The following is a 17,621-nucleotide window of genomic DNA, read 5'->3' as shown; positions in this document are numbered from 1 at the left end:
GTGGAAGTGTCACCAACTACAAGGATCATACAGTACTATCATATGGGGTGGACTTGTGCACAAGCTAAAGTATACTGGACTAAAATTAAGACGTGGATAGAAGAGATGATGCAGGCAACGCACGGAACTGAAACAAGAGACATTTTTTGCTAGGGATAATGCCAGGAAATTATAGAAAAGTGGATAGATATTTGATGGTCCATGTATTAAGTGCAGCTAGAATTGTATATGCTCAGCATTGGAAAAAAGGAGAATTACCCAAAGAAGAAAAGGTGATAAGGAAAATATTAGAATGTGCAAAAATGAATAGACTAACATTAGCAATGAGAGATAAAGAACAGATAGTGTTGTGGTTAGCTCTGGCCCAGCTCCTGCCCCAAGGACTGTGGATGTGGGGGAGACATCCACCTGCTGCAGGCCTGTTTTGCCCCCGGTGGAATCTGCTGATGAAGGCTCCTCTGACCAAGAAGACATGAGTGACAGGGAGGAGGAGAGTGTGGCAGACAGCTCAGAAGGAGATCAATTATCTTTCTCCTCCTTGGATTCGGAACAAGAATTAATGATACAGCCACGCATGCGGAGAGCGATGCATAGGCAACAACAACTGAGAGATTATTATCAAAGAAAATGAGGCCACCTGTGGTTGGATGGGGCTGTGGTCATTAGTGAGGCTGCTATAAAGAGCAGCCTGTGGGTTTGGCCATTGTGGAGGATTATCTGATCCTTGTGTTTGGTGAGTGCTTTACTGACTTTGACCTTTTGTGTGCTGATTTTCCCCCGCTTTGAAACTAAACCAGGGCAAAGTGTGTTTCACTTTGTGAAAGAAGGAGGACTGTGAATTGCCTCACAGCTGCAAGCTAAGTATCTCAGAACTGATAAGGGACTTGTACAAATTACCAGTTTGTTTGGAGACGAGTGCTCTTTGCTATACCAAAAGAGGGCTTAGGTTAAGGGAATTTTCATTATAAAGAACATTGTTTTGAATTTTCAAACGTGTGTGTGTGTCTGAAATTTGTACCTGTGAATTTTTGGGAGGATTCTACCAGAGAGCCCGACAGAACAGATAGAATATTATGGGGTTTGGGAGACGATTTATAAGCGGATAGAAAAAAAGAAAGGAGCGTGGAATTGAAAAAAAAGCAAGTGAGTAAGAAGTGTTAACACATCGAGATAAAATGTATAATGTACTGGGAAAAGAACAATAGGGATTATGTAATGATTGTAAAAAGGTATAAGAAAATAAGCATATAACCAGACACACTGCTGATGGAAAAAGAATTTTTTATGTGTGTATGATGAAAAAAAAATTACAAAAAGGGAAAGAAAAAGTAAAAGAGATGGCAAATCTATTTCCTCTTCGGAAACAGGAAATGTGCTCAGATCCAAAGTGGGGGCAAGCAGCGGATTGCTCAACCCCCCCCTGTTTTCTCCGAAGTTGTCCCCCCCCCATTTGAGGTTACGCCTGGCCATGGGTGACGTGTCACATCAGCCATCGGCTCCCAACCTTCAATGGACCCACGCTCCTCTCTCCCTCCCCCCAACAACCTATTTCAACCGGCTTCCGGCCCGGATTTCCGCTGGTTTGATCAAAAATAACTTCCATTATCACAGCGATTAGGATTTGCATAGCCCAGAACTGGAAGAAAGAGGAAACGCCAACAGAAAGGATCATGATCAAAAAGATGTATGACTGCGCGGAATTACATAAGTTAACACAAGAGCTGAAAGACAAGGATCGAACAAAGTACTATGAGATCCGGAAAGAGTTTTACAAATGGGTGGACAAGAGGAAGCAGAAATAAAGCTGTAGATAGAGGGATTATGTTTAATAAATAGAAAAATATAAACTTCTGTTGGAACTTGATGTAAGAAATCATATTACAACTCAAAAGGTTTTACATAAAACCGAAAAACAATTGTTGATACCAAATGCCGTAGAATAGCATAAGAGAAAGAGGTGTCTAGGTCAGTGTTTCCCAACCGTGGCAACTTGAAGATATTAGGACTTCAACTCCCAGAATTCCCTAGCCAGCATTCGCTGGCTGGGGAATTCTGGGAGTTGAAGTCCAAATATCTTCAAGTTGCCAAGGTTGGGAAACACTGGTCTAGGTAGACAGCTGGGGGGGGGGGGTGTTTATATGTTCCTTTTTCTTTCTTTCTTTATTTTATTTTTTATTTATTTATTCATTTGTCCAATACACAAATACATAGGAAAAAAACTAGACATGTGATAATATAAAAGAGGGTGAAAGTGAACTTAGAGGAGAGGATAAATGAAAGGAAGAGAATATATCAGATAGGTGAAAGAAAGGAAAGCCAATTGGACAGGGGACGAAAGGCACACCAGTGCACTTATGTACGCCCCTTACTGGCCTCTTAGGAACCTGGAGAGGTCAATCGTGGAGAGTCTAAGGGAGAAGTGTTGGGGGTTAGGGGTTGACACAATTGAGTCCGGTAAAGAATTCCACGCTTCGATAACTCGATTGTTGAAATCATATTTTTTACAGTCAAGTTTGGAGCGGTTCGTATTAAGTTTGAAGCTGTTGCGTGCTCTTGTGTTATTGCGGTTGAAGCTGAAGTAGTCGTTGACCGGAAGGACGTTGCAGCATATGATCTTGTGGGCAATGCTCAAATCGTGTTTAAGGCGTCTTAGTTCTAGGCTTTCTAGGCCCAGGATTGTTAGTCTATTTTCGTAGGATATTCTGTTTCGAGTGGCGGAGTGAAGGGCTCTTCTGGTGAAATATCTTTGGACGTTTTCAAGGGTGTTGATGTCTGAGATGTGATATGGGTCCCAGACAGATGACCAGTATTTTAGGATGGGTCTGGCAAAATTTTTGTAGGCTCTTGTGAGTAGTGTGAGATTGCCTGAGCAGAAGCTGCGTAGGCTCTATCTCTTTCTGTTCTTTTCCTTTCTAGATTTGTTTGCCTGGCTTAAGACATTGTACAATTCAATGTCAATTTGAAGGGGTATGAAACAGGTTAAAAGGTTATGTACTGTCTTTTTTAATGTTTATATATTAAATTAAACTTTTTCTAATTAAAAAAAAGGAACTTCCATTTATGTGCCAAGACAGGGATCAAAGCAGGCAGAGGAGCCCTGGGGGATTGGCAAACGTTGGGTTTTTGTTTCACACGGAAAGGTGTGGGAGGGGGGGGGAATTTCCTGCCGGTTTCAATGACGAAGCTTTTAATTCACGTGTTGCTCCGTGGGACTGACTTCTGAGCAGCCTGTTGCAAGGTGTTGCATTGCCAGTCACTTCATGTCTTAACTAATTTTTTTTTTAAATCAACCACGTTCCTTCGTGGGTCCCTGGAGCCAAACGACTAGAATTTTCAGCTAGACTGCCTTGGATTGTGGAAGCCCCGCTAATAGCAATAGCATTTAGACTTATATACTGCTTCATAGTGCTTGTACATCCCCTCTCTAAGTGACTGACAGAATCAGCCTCTTGCCCCCAACAATCTGGGTCCTCATTTGACCCAGCTCAGAAGGATGGAAGGCTGAAGAAGGAAGGAAGAAGGAAGGGAGGGAGGGAGGGCAATAGCATTTAGACTTATATACCGCTTCATGGTGCTTTTCTAGCCCTCTCTAAGCAGCTTACAGAACCAGCCCCTTGCCCTCAACAGAGTCCTCATTTGACCCCCCTCGGAAGGACGGAAGGCTGAGTCAACCTTGAGCCAGTGGTGAGATTTGAACAGCTGAACTACACTCTAACCACTGCACCACCCCGGCTAACGTCTCAGCACTAAATCTGATTTTTTTCTTCTTCTTCCCTGAAGCTGGATCAGCTGAAGCCAAACCTGGTCTGGCATCTTCCTTATCTTCCTAGAGTTCCTGGAGAGGGGGACACCACTCACGAGGCACGTTCGTTAGTAGCCTGCTCTTGGACAGGGAGGTTCACTTTTCAAAACTGTCTCGCCCCCTTCCTGAGAAAGACATTTTTCCTCCACTTCTTCACCATCTTCTGTTCCGAATTCTCTTGTTTTGACCAGGTGATTCTGTGCGCAACGAGGCCTCACAAAAACACCCCCTCACCCATGGGGATTTTGCCACGGATCGAAATGGTCCCCTTGCCTTCTTCCCCCCTTCCGACTGGAACCCAAGCCCATTTCCCTTCAGTTCACAATTAAGTGTCAAGTCTAGGTGACCCAGTGGGTCTCTAAGTTATTGAAAACTTCCCAAAACCAGAACTCACCCTGAAGCAAAGCAGGTGAGAAGGAAGGAGAGAGAGAGAAAGAGAGAGAGAGAGAGAGAGAGAGAAGGGTGTCACCCTGGCAAAGACCAAGAACCAGGAAAAAAGCGGCCAAGATCCCCTTGGGGGATTATTTCTGCTCCCCAACTCCCAAGAGAAGAAGAGCAAGAGAACCAACTAAGTGGCCTCTGGAGTCCCCACCTGCCAGGAAAAAAAGCTATCTTTTCCAGGGGAGCGGCACAAGACATTCAACCAGAATGTTAAAGGGATTAAAAACCAAAACATAGGAGGAAAGGTTGAAGGAACTGGGCATGGAGAGTCTAGCAAAGCGGAGATCCAGGGGGGACATGATAGCAGTCTTCAAATACTTGAGTGGCTGCCACAAGGAGGAGGGGGTCACATTATTTTCCAAAGCACCAGAGAGCCAGACAAGGAACAACGGGTGGAGGCTGACCAAGGAGAGATTCAACCTGGAAATAAGGAGGAACTTTCTGACGGTGAGAGCAATCAACCAGTGGAACAGCTTGTCCACAGAGGTGGTGAACGCTCCAATACTTGAGACTTTCAAGAAAAGACTGGACTGCTATTGGACTAGTGTGATGTAGGGTCTCCTGCAGGGTTGGACTAGATGACCAGCAAAGTCCCCTTCCAACTCTAATAATAATAAAAAATTAAACAAAGACTCCAACCTCCCTGTTTTCGCCCATCCATTCTTGGTCCTTAGCCCCAGGGCTGGCTGGAGAATTCTGGGGTTTGAAGTCCACTCATCTCCGAGTTGCTACAGTGGAGTAGGTAAACCAAGCCACCACCCCCCAGCAGCTAGGGAATTCTGGGAGTTAGCAATAGCATTTAGACTGTATATGCTGCTTCACAGTTTTTACAGCCTTCTCTAAGCAGTTTACAGAGTCAGCCTCTTTCCCCCAACAATCTGGGTCTTCATTTTACCCACCTTGGAAAGAAGGAAGGCTGAGTCAACCTTGAGCTGGTCATTTCATTTCATTTTTCATTTTATTGGATTTGTATGCCGCCTCTCTCCGCAGACTCGGGGCGGCTAACAACAGTGGTAAAAACAACATGCGACAATCCAATACTAAAGAAGCTAAAAACCCTTATTTTAAAACCAATCATACATACAAACGTACCATACATAAATTGTATAGGCCTAGGGGGAAAGAATATCTTAATTCCCCCATGCCTGACGACACAGGTGGGTTTTAAGAAGCTTGCGAAAGGCAAGGGTGGGGGCTATTCTAATCTCTGGGGGGAGTTGGTTCCAGAGGGCCGGGGCCACCACAGAGAAGGCTCTTCCCCTGGGTCCCGCCAAACGACATTGCTTAGTCAACAGGACCCGGAGACGGCCAACTCTGTGGGACCTAATTGGTCGCTGGGATTCGTGCGGCAGAAGGTAGTCCCTGAGGTAACGTGGCCCGGTGCCATGAAGGGCTTTATAGGTCATAACCAACACTTTGAATTGTGACCGGAAACTGATCGGCAACCAATGCAGACTGCGGAGTGTTGGTGTAACATGGGCATATTTGGGAAAGCCCATGATTGCTCTCGTGGCTGCATTCTGCACGACCTAAAGTTTCCGAACACTTTTCAAAGGTAGCCCCATGTAGGGAGCGTTACAGTAGTCGAGCCTCGAGGTGATGAGGGCATGAGTGACTGTGAGCAGTGACTCCCGGTCCAAATAGGGCCGCAACTGGTGCACAAGGCGAACCTGGGCAAACGCCCCCGTCAAGATCGAACTTGCTGGCAGTTGGCAGAGTTAGCCTATAATACTTATTATTATTATTATTATTATTATTATTATTTATTAGATTTGTATGCCGCCCCTCTCCGAAGACTTGGGGCAGCTCACAGAATAGATACAAACATAAGCATGTAGCACAAATCTAATAATTTAAAATACAACTAAAAACCCTAATCTAATATGCAATCATACCGTCCAATCACACCATATTACATTCTTTCCACTGCGCCACCATGGCCCTTCCTTCCTTCCTTCCTTCCTTCCCTCCCTCCCCTTCCTTCCCTTCCTTTCCTTCCCACTTAGACTTCTATACCACTTCATAGTGTTTTACAGCCCTCTCTAAGCGGTTTACAGAGCCAACCTGTTGCCCCCAACAATCTGGGCCCTCATTTGACCCACCTTGGAAGTCAACCTTTTGAGGTCCTTACATGGCCTCCAAAGGCTATTTTAGCTTGGCTTTGACTCTTGAAGGAATAGCAGTAGCACTTAGACTTATATTGCAATAGCATGAACATTGCATTTAGACTTATATAACACTTCACGGAGCTTTCCAGCCGTCTCTAAGCGGTTTAGAGAGAGTCGGCCTCTTGCCCCCAACAATCTGGCTCCTCATTTTACCAATGTATTGTATTGGCAGTTCTGTGTTAGCAAAAACTTCAGAAGAAAAGGATTTAGGGGTAGTGGTTTCTGACAGTCTCAAAATGGGTGAACAGTGCAGTCAGGCGGTAGGAAAAGCAAGTAGGATGCTTGGCTGCATAGCTAGAGGTATAACAAGCAGGAAGAGGGAGATTATGATCCCGCTATATAGAGTGCTGGTGAGACCACATTTGGAATACTGTGTTCAGTTCTGGAGACCTCACCTACAAAAAAAGATATTGACAATATTGAACGGGTCCAAAGACAGGCTACAAGAATGGTGGAAGGTCCAAAGACGGGCTACAAGAATGGTGGAAGGTCTTAAGCATAAAACGTATCAGGAAAGACTTCATGAACTCAATCTGTATAGTCTGGAGGACAGAAGGAAAAGGGGGGACATGATCGAAACATTTAAATATATTAAAGGGTTAAATAAGGTCCAGGAGGGAAGTGTTTTTAATAGGAAAGTGAACACAAGAACAAGGGGACACAATCTGAAGTTAGTTGGGGGAAAGATCAAAAGCAACATGAGAAAATATTATTTTACTGAAAGATTAGTAGATGCTTGGAACAAACTTCCAGCAGACGTGGTTGGTCAATCCACAGTAACTGAATGTAAACATGCCTGGGATAAACATATATCCATCCTAAGATAAAATACAGGAAATAGTATAAGGGCAGACTAGATGGACCATGAGGTCTTTTTCTGCCGTCAGACTTCTATGTTTCTATGTTAGCATTTAGACTTATATACTATTTATTTATTTATTTATTTATTTATTTATTTATTTATTTATTGATTGATTGATTGATTGATTGATTTGATTTGATTTGTATGCCACCCCTCTCCGAAGACTCGGGGCGGCTAACAACAGTAACAAGACAGCATACAATAATAATCCAATACTAAAAACAATTAAAAACCCATTATTATAAAAACCAAACATACATAGAGACATACCATGCATAAAATTGTAAAGGCCTAGGGGGAAAGAGTATCTCAATTCCCCCGTGCCTGGCAGCAGAGGTGGGTTTTAAGCATCTTACGAAAGGCAAGGAGGGTGGGGGCAATTCTAATTTAATCTAATTTAATCTAAGAGGCAGCACCTGGCTTCTCACACATTCTATCTTGAACATGGCATATACATTGCACAACAGCAACCTGGCCATGTGCCTTACAAACCACGATTCAGAGCTTAGCATGTTATTTGACCCAACTGCAGCTTAATTCAACAAAATCCCGGTTCAACGGAGCGAGCAAAACCAGCCAGGATCTGAAAAAAAAAGATTTTCAACTGGGCCTCCAAAAACTCAAGACCAGCTGTCTGCCCCCCCCCCAAAGCCTTTCAGGACTTTTGACCTAAGAGTTGCAAAACTCTTTGCTAGGAAGGAAAGGGTTAAAAAAAGGTCCAGCTGCCTCTTATTTGCAAGTCATGTGTTGGTTAAAGTGCAGATGAAAGCTGCTTATCTGGCACAGCCCCCAATTCTGCAAGGGGTTTAAACACACTCTTTAAGGCTGCAACACCCAAGAGGCCAAAGTTCAGACCCCCGGCCACCACTGACTGCGAGTGGGGCTCAAGTTCTCTATTTTATACCCCCCACTTTATGCAAAACATCCATTCTCTATTGCAGGGGTCTCCAACCTTGGCCACTTTAAGACTAATATTATTATTATTATTATTATTATTATTATTATTATTAATTAGATTTGTGTGCCCCCCCTCTCCGAGGACTCAGAGCAGCTCACAACAACAATACAACATGTACAAATCTTATATTAAAAACAATTTAAAATCTTTATTATAAAAAGAAAAACAATCACAGAACCTAACAATCGATACATAAAATCATAGTAGCTAGGGGTATATTAATTTCCCCATGCCTGACGACGTAGGTGCGTCTTCAGAAGCTTTTGAAAGGCAAGGAGAGTGGGAGCAGTTCTAATCTCTGGGGGGAGTTGATTCCAGAGGACTGGGGCCGCCACAGAGAAGGCTCTTCCCCTGGGTCCCACCAGATGACATTGTTTAATCGATGGGACTGAACAATGGACTTCAACTCTCAAGAGTTCTGGGAATTGAAGTCCACAAGTCTTAAAAGTCGCCAAGGTTGGAGACCCCTTCTCTATTGCACACAGACAGGCAGGTGGGTCTGACTATGAATTAATTAATTAACTTGGACTTATATGCCACCAACTCCCTGAGGACTCTGGGTGGCTTACAACCAAACAGACATAAAATGTAATACTGTACTGTATACCGTAAAACACCTTACATGCATAATCTTTACTGGCCAGATCCCAATGGCCTGCCATCTGATCAACGACCAATTATCAATGACTATTACCTTGCAAAAACACTAAACTTCCTCAATTGAGCAACATGCAGCAGCCCTCATGGTTTTGGGCTGACCCACATATGTACAGGGCTCGCCTGTCCCACAGGAACTGCATTGGCGGCCGATTTGCTTCCAGGTCCAGGTCCAATTCAAGGTGCCGTTGGCCACTTTCAAAACCCTACATGACTTGGGGACCAGGTTATCTGAAGGACCATCTCTTCTGGGTTATATTAGGAAAGTGAACACAAGAACCAGGGGGCACAATCTGAGGTTAGTTGGGGGAAAGATCAGAAGCAACATGAGAAAATATTATTTGACTGAAAGAGTAGTAGATGCTTGGAACAAACTTCCAGCAAACGTGGTTGGTCAATCCACAGTCATTGAATCTAAACATGCCTGGGATAAACATAGATCATCCTAAAATAAAATACAGGAAATAGTATAAGGGCAGACTAGATGGACCACCAGGTCTTTTTTCGCTGTCAATCTTCGTTGTTGTTGTTGTTATTATTATTATTATTAATAATAATAATAATAATAATAATAATAATAATAATAATAATAATATTAATTGGATTTCTATGCCGCCCCTTTCCAAGGACTTAGGGTGGCTCACAACCTATAATATACAGCAGTGTTTCCCAACCTTGGCAACTTGAAGATATCTGGACTTCAACTCCCCAGCCAGAATCCTGGCTGGGGAATTCTGGGAGTTGAAGTCCAGATATCTTCAAGTTGCCAAGGTTGAGAAACACTGATATACAGTATACACAATTTGGCTTTTGTGCATGCTCAGGAGCCGGAATCAACCCGAAACACAGCTGTGCTTCGGGCAAAGGAATAAAGGTCAGTTTAAACCCGGGGCAGGTGGGGGGAAGCAGGCGGGAGGGCCCTTTGACAAGCAGCAGAACAGGAAAAACCTTCAAAACAGGGAGGGAAAATTCACCAAAACCTCCAGAAAAAAGATGACGGCACCAACAGACCAGCACCAAATGAATTGGATCACTAGTGGATGGTTCAGGCTATCTGGTCTGAACCTGGAAGAACCCACCCTTGACACACACACAAACAGCCCCCCCCTCTGCCCTGAGTCTCCAGAGAGGGGCAGCATACAAATCTAATATATATATTATTATTATTATTATTATTATTATTATTATTATTATTATTATTAAAGTGGGGGCAATCTCTACTCAAGGGCTCTGCAAAAGGAAAAGCCAGTAGCCCCATCAGCTGACTCCCCTTTTCTGCCTCCCCCTCGCCCCCCCCAGAATGACAGAGTTAGAAGGGACCCTGGAGGTCATCTAGTCCAGCCCCCTCCTGGAAGAGCAGGAACCCCTAGTGAGGGCAAACCTTTTTTTCCCCTCGGGTGCTGAAAGAGCATATGTATCGCACATGTGCGAGTGCCCCCACCCACAATTCAATGCCTGGGGAGGGCGAAAACAGCTTCCCCCCCGCCCCCTGGAGGCTGGAAACGGCCTGTTTCCCAACTTCTGGTGGGCCCAGTAGGCTCATGTTTCACCCTCCCCAGGCTGGAGGGGAGGGAGGGTTAAAACCCCCATCCCTCCGGAGGCTGCCTGGAAGCCAAAAACCCCCTCCCAGAGCCTCTGTGTGAGCCAAAACTCAGCTGGCCGGTACACACGTGCATGTTGGAGCTGAGCTAGGGCAATGGTCCATGTGCCAGCACATATGGCTCCGCGTGCCACCTGTAGCACCCGTGCCATAGGTTCGCCATCACTGTCCTAGACCATTCTCGACAAATTGGACTTGATGACCTGCATGGTCCCTTTCAACTCTAACAATAAATAAAATAAAATAAATAAAATAAAAATAAAATTCGGATCTCTCCCTTAAAAACCTCCAGTGTTGGAGCATTCACAACTTCTGGTGGCAAGTAGTTCCACCGGTTAATTGTTCCCACTGTTAGGACATTTCTCTCCAATTCCAGATGGCTTCTCTGCTTGTTTGCTTTCTCGTCCTGCCTTCTGGTGCTTTGGAGGATGGGTTGACATCCCCCCCCCACCTTCTTTGGGGCAGCCCCCCAATTACTGGATCCCAGCTATCCTGTCCTCTACAATCCTTTCCAGTGAACTCGACCTCCCCAATTCCCACAACTGATCTGTGTAGGTTTCAGCCTCCAGCACAGACACACACACACAGCAATCTTCCTCGCTCTTCCCTCCCCTCTTCCGGGAATCCACTGAAACATCATTTTTTTAATGTGAAACCGAGGGGCTCCCCCCCCCACTCAGCTGGTCCTTGGAGAGAACAGCTGCAGCTTCCTGGCAGGCAGAGCCCTGAGTTTCCCAGGGAGGGTTTGGACCCTCCCTCGTCCCCCCCTTCCCCTAATTAGATCCGCCTGTTGCTCAACGCAGCGGCTACACCTGCTGTTGAATCATCCAACTCTCCTCCACCAATGGGAGGGCCGAGCGGCAACATCCAAGGCTCATCACATCACGGGGGCAGACCGTCCCCCAGGGCTGTCTCTCCGTTTGTGTGTGTGTGGGGGTATGTGTGTGTGAGAGAGAGAGACCAACGGAGGAGGAGGAGGGGGAAGAGGAGAAAGGGTACAGGAGAAAGGATAGAGGAAGAAGAGAAGAGTAGAGGAAGAGAGGAGAAGGAGGAAGAAGAGGAGGAGGAAGAGGAGAGGAAGAGAAGGATAGAGAAGAGAGGAAGAGGAAAAAGAGAAAGATAGAAGAAGAGAAGGGTAGAGGAAGAGGAGAGGTGGAGGAGGAAGGGGAGGAAGAGTAGGAGGAAGAGGAGAAGAGGAAGAAGAGGATAGAGAAAGAGAAGAGGAGAACGAGGAAGAGGAGGAAGAGGAGAGGAAGAAGAGGAGGAGGAAGAGGTGAAAGAGAGGAAGAGGAAGAAGAGAAGGGGAGAGGAAGAGGAGAGGTGGAGGAGGAAGAAAGGAGGAGGAAGAGGAGAAAGAGGAGAGGAAGAAAAAGAGAAGGATAGAGAAAGAGAAGAGGAGAAGGAGGAAGAGGGGAGGAAGAAAAGAAGGAGGAAGAGGCAAAAGAGTGGAAGAGGAAGAAGAGAAAGGTGGAGGAAGAGGAGGAGGAAGAGTAGAGGAAGAGAAGGATAGAGAAAGAGGAGAGGTGGAGGAGGAAGGGGAGGAAGAGTAGGAGGAAGAGGAGAGGAGGAAGAAGAGGATAGAGAAAGAGAAGAGGAGAACGAGGAAGAGGAGGAAGAGGAGAGGAAGAAGAGAAGGAGGAAGAGGTGAAAGAGAGGAAGAGGAAGAAGAGAAGGGGAGAGGAAGAGGAGAGGTGGAGGAGGAAGAAAGGAGGAGGAAGAGGAGAAAGAGGAGAGGAAGAAAAAGAGAAGGATAGAGAAAGAGAAGAGGAGAAGGAGGAAGAGGGGAGGAAGAAAAGAAGGAGGAAGAGGCAAAAGAGTGGAAGAGGAAGAAGAGAAAGGTGGAGGAAGAGGAGGAGGAAGAGTAGAGGAAGAGAAGGATAGAGAAAGAGGAGAGGAGGAGGGAGGAGAGGAAGAAGAGAAAGGTAGAAGAGAAGGGTAGAGGAAGATGAGAGGTGGAGGAGGAAGGGGAAGAAGAGGAGGAGGAAGAGGAGAAAGAGAAGAGAAGGATAGAGAAAGAGAAGAGAATGAGGAAGAGGAGAAAGAGAGGAAGAAAAGGAAAAAGAGGGAGAGGGGAGGAGGAGAGCTGGCAGGCAGTTGTGGGGAGGATGCTCGGTGCCTTTGCCCTGTGACCCATAGCCTGGGGGGGGAAGGAGAGGTGAGCCTTGAGCGGAGGCACCCAGCCTTGGGGGGGGGGAGGCAGGAGGAGCCAAGCCTGCCCCCCTCCGTCCCCCCTCCTGAGCAGAAGGCTGACGTGGCTCCCAAGCCGAGTGACCGGTCTGGACTCCCAGAAGGCAACTAGCAGCCGAGGCCCTTTGGCTCCAAATCCCTCCCTCCCTCCCTCCCTCCCTCCTGGGGAGCCCAGTTGAAGCCGAGGGGCCCACAGACCTCCACTTAACCACCATTAACCACCACAAGTTACAACAGGGCTGGGAAAAAGTGACTTGGGAGCGTTTTTCCCCACCGACGCCTCTCCCAGCCTCCCCCCACTCACATGACCCGCTTTGACCACCTTTCAATAAGCAAAGCCAGGTTCACCTAATAACCAGGTTAATATAAACCAACCACTATAACATCCATGCCACTAGCCCAACAATTGCAATGCTGATTCGCTTAACCACCATGACAAGGAAAGTTAACAAACCAGGGCAAAAAAACCCCTCACTCGACCCAATGCTTCACTTAGCAACCTCATTTGGTCATAAGGTCGAGGGCTCCCTGCATCAACCAACAGAGGTGGAAGGGAAAGAGAAGGCTGGGGAGGAGGGGGCCTTGAGTCCCAGGAGAATTGAAACATTTCAATATGTCAAAGGGTTAAATAAGGTTTAAGGAGGGAAGTGTTTTTAATAGGAAAGTGAACACAAGAACAAGGGGACACAATCTGAAGTTAGTTGGGGGAAAGATCAAAAGCAACATGAGAAAATATTGACTGAAATAGTAGTAGATGCTTGGAATAAACTCCCAGCAGATGTGGTTGGTCAATCCACAGTCACTGAATCTAAACATGCCTGGGATAAACCTAGATCCATGCAAAGATAAAATACAGGAAATAGTAGAAGGGCAGACTAGATGGACCAGGAGCGCTTTTTCTGCCGTCCATCTTCTATGTCTCTATGAGAAAACTAAGAACTAAGTCTAACTACAGGTAGCCTCTACTTATAGCAATTGAGCCCAAAAACCTCCGTCGCTGAGCAAGGCAGTTGTTGCCGAGTGAATTTTACAACCTTCCTTGCGCAGAAATCCGAAACGCATCGTCACAACTGTTTAAGGGAGTGATTGGGTTGTTAAGTGAATGTAGTTTCCCCCCGGGTCACAGAAGGTCGCAACTCCGGAGCTCTGAGACTCACATAACTAGAGGCGGTTTTGCCAAATGCATGAAATTTGGAGCACATGAATTCTGTGCCGGTGGTCAGTGTGAAAAATGGCCCTGTTCTTTTTTCCAGGCAGTCAATTTTGTCCTTTCTTTTTCTTTTTAAAATAATCTTTGTTAGTTTAATACATTAAAGAAAACAAACAAACAACAAAACCAAGAAACTAACAAAACATTACACACACATACCCAAACCGAGTTGTCAGCTGTACTGTTGACTGCTTATAATAATAATAATTAATAATACCTGTAATAATATATTAGATTTGTATGCCGCCCCTCTCCGAAGACTCAAGGCGGCTAAAACTTTCAAAATTTGTTGTATATATTTGTATATCTTAGTTATTTTTACATTTCACAATTTATCAGATAATCATCAATCAAGAAAAAAAATATGTTGTACTTGGTAAGAATGGTCTGGCTGAAGCCACGGGATTCCATGCCGAAGGATCCCAGGGCAGGATGTCAGATCCCCAGGATCCACTTAGCAAGGAGGGTAAAGGGGGGGCTAGGAAGGGGTCTCCCCATTTGCTGAGCATCAGAAGGGAGGGGGGCAGTGACCCCCACCAGCCTAGCAAGCGTGGCTTCTGCTGCCCCTGGCAAAGTTCTCTCCAAGGGCTGGCCAGTCCTGCAGACAGACGGGAGGGTCCCCAACTCCCATCATCCCCAGCCCATGGGCCCTTTGGGGGGCGGGCTGCTGGAAGGGTGGAATACAATGTGGAATGGATTTAATTAATTACAGTATAGCCCTCCCAGCTCCTTGCAAACTCTGGGTGGGGAAGGAAGGAACCCATGGAGGGAGGCAGACAGGGGGTCCAGCCAAAGGGTCTCCCATTTTCCATGGAGTTCAGGACCTCACCCCCCCCCCATGGGCCACAGCCCTCCAGCCCCCCCCTTCTGCCCGGTTGTTGTGGCCAACCCCCCCCCCCCACGTGCGCCTGGTTAGATAACCATCCGTTGGTGCCAATCAATCAGCGCATTGTTCCCCGAGGAGGAAATGTTTTCGGACAAAGAACGATCCGCTTCAGTCACAACTGGCTTCGCACACCCGGCCAGCCGTGGCAGAGGGGACAAGCTGGCTTGTGTGGAAAGACCCACAATGTGCAAAAAAAACCCCATGTCAACAAACCGCCTGGAGGGGTCTTTCCAATTTGCCCTGGCTGGGAATTCCTCCCCAAAGAGGCGATTTCTCCTCCCAGACGAGTTTGAATTCTGCCCCAAAGCTTTGGCATAAAATGGGAGAGTGGGGGAAGCTCCTCCAGCCCCCCCAAGGGACCCCTCCCCATCCTTTTCTCCTTTGGCCAGACTGTCCACTGCACGTTGGGGGTCCACCGGGCAGAAAAGAGGGAGGCGGTGTAGGAAAATAAGGGGGAAGCTTTTCTGGAGGCCTGGGAAGGGGAAAGGGGGAGTAGGAGAGTCTGGGGGACTTAGGGGGGGCTAGGAAAGGGGTCTCCCCATTTGCTGGGCATCAGAAGGGGGGAGTGGCCCCATGAGCCTAGCAAGAGGGGCTTCTGCAGCCCCTGGCAAATAAGGCCGCAGGGGAGTTCTCTCCCCGGGCTGGCCAGTCCTCCAGACAGATAGGAGGGCCCCCAACCCCCACCGTCCCCAGTCCATGGGCCCTTTGGGGGGGGGGCTGCTTGAAGGAACGGCTGGAAGGGTGCAATGCAAAGGAGACCCCCCCCCCAATCTGTAATGCATTTAATGTAATTTATTTGATAGGCTGCCCAACTCTTTGCAAACTCTGAGCAAGAAGGAACCCATGGAGCAGTTGGGGGTGTCCAGCCAAGGGGTCCCCCACCTTCCATGGGGCGAGAGAGCAAGTTTTGGGGTGAAAAGGGCTGTGGGACGCTCCAGGCACCGGGGAGGCTCCTCCGCTTCCCCCCCTCCCTCGGGAAGAGTTCTGGAGCCCTCCAACGCTGCCCTATTTCGCCTAAGGGGGCCAAAGGCACCAGGTGGGGAATTCGAGTCCTGCTTCAGCCATGGAAGCTGGCTGGCTGGCTATGGCCCGGGTGCTGGTGAGTTCGAGTCCTGCCTTAAGCCTGGACAAGCGTTTTTTGTCTGAAATGGTGACAGGGATTTCCCTCCCTGAGCAGGGGCTGGACTAGAAGACCTCCAAGGTCCCACCTGGTATTCATAGCTTGTCCTCAGACCACGGGGAGGCCCAGTTCCTCTTTAATTATTTTTTAAATTTATTTTATTAATCGGATTCATATGCAATAATGAAGAAAATGGGACTTAGAGAATGTTAGCTATATTTGGGGGAGTTTTTTTGCTTGTCTCTGTTCTTAAAAGTTTAGTACTGTAAGTACTATAGTACGTAAAGTATTAAATTTACCGAATAGTAAATTTACTAAAAAGTAAATTTATAGTACTAAAATTACTAAATTACTAATACTAAAAACTATAAGTACTGTACTTATAGAACTACTGTATAAGTATAAGTACTATAAAATTTTAGTACTACTGTATAAGTGTTATAGTACTATAGTGCTTATAGTACTAACGTAGTACTTTAGTACCTATAGTACTAAAATTACTAAATGACTAGTAGCGCTATAAGGGCTGGAGAGGTGGGAGTTATGGGAGGGGAAAGTAGAAAGTAACTCTTTAGAGCACACTAATGATATGCAAATTTGGCATATGGATACGGATCTCGGTGTTGTGTTTTGCTATTTACATAGGTTTTATCTAAGGCGGAGAAAATTTTTAGAAAAATTATACCCCCCCTAAAAAACCCCAAGTCCAATGAATGAATGTAGGCATGAAACCCTTGGTGGTGGGGCTCCCCGGGAAGGCAGGGGGACTTTGGAGCGGCCCCTCCCGCCCTTTCTGCCCCGTCCCACCTCGCAGGGGGGTTGTTGGGGGGGAGAGAAGGAGGAGGGGGGTTAGGCGGGTTGAAGCGCTGCTTCGGCCCCCGAGAGCCGGGTGTTTTGGGGGGGTGGAAAGCCAGGAGGGGAGCCCCGTCCAGCCCCCCCTCCGAGCCCTGGGACCCCCAGCCGCCCCTTTAGGCTGCACTCACCCTCCGCTGCCGCCGGCGTCTCCAATGAAGGGCGCGGGGCGAGCGGGGCGCTTTTTGAAAGGCTGGGGGCGGGGCGGGGGCGGGGCTTCCGGAGGGCGGGGCTGGGAGGAGGAGGGGGGGAGAAAGTAACTCCCGGTCGTTGACCTCCCGGGCCCGAAAGCATGAATGGGCGTCTGGATTAATGAATGGGTGGCGGAGGTGGGCTTTTAAGGTGGACCGGGGAGGCGTGCTCGCCCCCGGGGGCTCTGAGTGCTAGCGGCCCCGGTCCACCTTAACAGCCCAGCGCTGAATCCATGAATGAAGAGCCGGCGCCCTTAAGGCTTCTCCGCCGCTTTCTCTCCCGCCCGCTCCGAGCGCTTTGCAGAGTCAGCTTCTGCCCCCCCGCTCCCCCCGCCCCCCGCAAACGGCCTGGGTCCTCCCTTAGCGGCCTCGGGAGGGCGGGAGGCTGAGTCAACGCGGAGCCTGCGAGGGAGGGCGGCCCACGTGGCGGGGTGGGGCGCTCCCCGGAGAGACGCACGTGTGGGGAGCGATTGCACCCATGGGGAGCCCCTTTGGGAGGGGGGTGGGAAGGCGGGGGCGGAGGGGGTGCCAGCCACGTGGGACACCCCCCCCCCCACATCTTCTCTCTAAGAGCAGAGAAGGAAGGACCGGGGAGAGTCGGCCACACACACACACGGGATTTTTTTGTGAATGCCACGGCATAAAAGCACACACACACACCCGCAGCAATTCAGACCAATGGTTGTC

General features: G+C 47.6%; 1 protein-coding gene across 1 annotated transcript in view; it reads right to left on the bottom strand.

The window, feature by feature from the left end:
* The window catches only part of LOC139155901 (long-chain-fatty-acid--CoA ligase ACSBG2-like), a gene marked incomplete at its 3' end in the record, with an annotated part of 44,321 nt that extends 27,365 nt beyond the window's left edge, over positions 1–16,956 (bottom strand). The window contains 1 exon segment of the mRNA XM_070731265.1: positions 16,875–16,956.
* Positions 16,957–17,621: the final 665 nt, after the last annotated feature.

This window comes from Erythrolamprus reginae, unplaced genomic scaffold (assembly GCF_031021105.1).
Source record: "Erythrolamprus reginae isolate rEryReg1 unplaced genomic scaffold, rEryReg1.hap1 scaffold_109, whole genome shotgun sequence".
Lineage (NCBI taxonomy): Eukaryota > Metazoa > Chordata > Lepidosauria > Squamata > Dipsadidae > Erythrolamprus > Erythrolamprus reginae.
Note: the sequence above shows the minus strand (reverse complement) of the source record. Positions and strands in the feature narration are given on the sequence as shown.